The 2,061-nt window shown below is 38.3% G+C and overlaps 1 non-coding gene across 1 annotated transcript; it reads right to left on the reverse strand.

Moving 5' to 3' along the window:
- Positions 1-774: 774 nt before the first annotated feature.
- Positions 775-880, reverse strand: LOC128293391 (small nucleolar RNA R71). The gene has a single exon (XR_008283574.1). It is a non-coding gene; the product is annotated as a small nucleolar RNA R71 (small nucleolar RNA).
- Between the last annotated feature and the right edge of the window lie 1,181 nt (positions 881-2,061).

Below are 2,061 nucleotides of genomic sequence, written 5' to 3' on the forward strand. Positions count from 1 at the left end.
TTCAAGAACACTTAATTATAAATTTTTAAAACCTATCGCGAATATCACGTATCAAGTTTTTGGCATCGTTGCCAGGGAACTAAGATATTAGGAACACTCGATTTTTATTAGTTTAGCCATTCTACTTTATTTGCAATTTAAATTTTTATTTTCTTTTCTAATTTTTCTTTTATTCGTTCGTGGCAGGTTTTTATAGTGTATGACTAGAAGAAACCCGTCGGGACCATTACTGTTTGATAGTGAGATCGATCGCACAGTTCGCAGAAACCAAAGAGAAATAAGGCAAAGCTTAAGATACATAGAGGAAGAGCAAGGGGACGATTTTTCAACCACAACTGAGGAGATGGCTGAAAACCAAGAAAATCCGCTACCTCCTACGATTGTTGCTAATCAGAATCCTGCTCCACGTACTATGTATGATTATGCTAAACCTTCTTTAAACAAGAACTGAATCGAGCATAGTTAGGCCTGCTGTTGCTGTAAATAATTTTGAACTGAAATCTAACACTATTCAAATGATCCAACAGTTTGTTCAGTTTGATGGTTTGCAGGACGAGGATCCCAATGCTCACTTGGCCAATTTCTTAGAGTTTTGTGACACTTTTCAAAACAATGGCATTTCTGATGATGCCATTCGCCTTCGGTTATTTTCTTTTTCATTGAGGAACAAAGCTAAACAGTGGTTGAACTCGTTACCACGAGGGTCAATCACTACTTGGGAACAAATGATCGAAAAGTTTTTATTAAAATATTTTCTGCCGGCTAAAACAACTAAATTACATAATGATATCTCTTCTTTTGTGCAAATGGATTTAGAAACATTCTATGATGCATGGGAAAGATACAAGGACCTCTTGCGAAGATGCCCTCACCATGGGTTACCACTCTGGCTACAGGTTCAAACATTTCATAATGGCCTGAATTCTTCGACTCGGTATATGATTGACGAAGCCGCTGGTGGAACTATCAATAATAAGACACCTGAGGATGCTTATGAATTTATAGAAAAGATGTCACTAAATAATTATCAGTGGCAAGTCATGAAAACAAAACCAACAAAAACAACCGGCATTTTTAACGTTGATTTGGTCACCATGCTCTCTAATCAAGTAGAAATTTTGAACAGAAAAATTGACGGTTTAATTGGTTCTTCACAGGTTCACCCAGTAATGTAGTGCGAAGCAAGTGGAGGTGGATCAAGCAATTCAGAATACCCACCCTATGGCCATAACATGGCGAATGAGCAGTTAAATTACATGGGTAATAATCCTTGATCTTAAAATAATCCTTATAGTAATACTTACAATGCAGGTTGGAGGAACCACCCAAATTTCTTATGGGGAGGCCAAGGGAACCAGAGACCACCACCTCCAGGCTTTCAACAACCACCCTACCAGCAAGAGAAAAAGCCGAACCTCGAGGAGATGCTAACAAAATTCATCTCGGTGTCAGAAACTCCTTTTTAGAGTACCGAGACAGCACTTAAGAATCAACAAGCATCGATCCAAGGGCTTGAAAATCAGATAGGTTAGCTCACTAAATTGATATCTGAACGACCACAAGGTAGCCTGCCGAGTAACACTGAATCTAACCCAAGGGAGCAAATCAATGCAATTACCATTCAAGATGAGGAAGGGTTAGTTGTGCCTGAACCAGAACTGAGACAAGAAATTGTGGTAAGTAAAGGTAAGGGTGAAGTGGACCACAATGACCAGAAACCGGTAAGTAAAGAATACAAACCTTGTGTGCCATACCCAAACGCCACAAGGAAAGACCGCACAGAAGAACAATTCGGTAAATTCCTTAAATTATTAAAGAAGTTACATATTAATCTACCGTTTATTGAAGCACTTTTGCAGATGCCAAATACAGTCAAATTCTTAAAGGAGCTTTTAACAAATAAGTGGAAGTTGGATGATGCGTCACATGTGGAGCTAAATGCAGTTTGCTTAGCCATACTACAGAATAAGCTGGCTGATAAACCGTAATTTATACATATTTTTACCCATGCTTAACACATTTTATGGATGATTTTTCCTTAGAATTGGTGAATTCGATGCT

The sequence above is a fragment of the Gossypium arboreum genome, chromosome 5 (assembly GCF_025698485.1).
Source record: "Gossypium arboreum isolate Shixiya-1 chromosome 5, ASM2569848v2, whole genome shotgun sequence".
Classification (NCBI taxonomy): Eukaryota; Viridiplantae; Streptophyta; class Magnoliopsida; order Malvales; family Malvaceae; genus Gossypium; species Gossypium arboreum.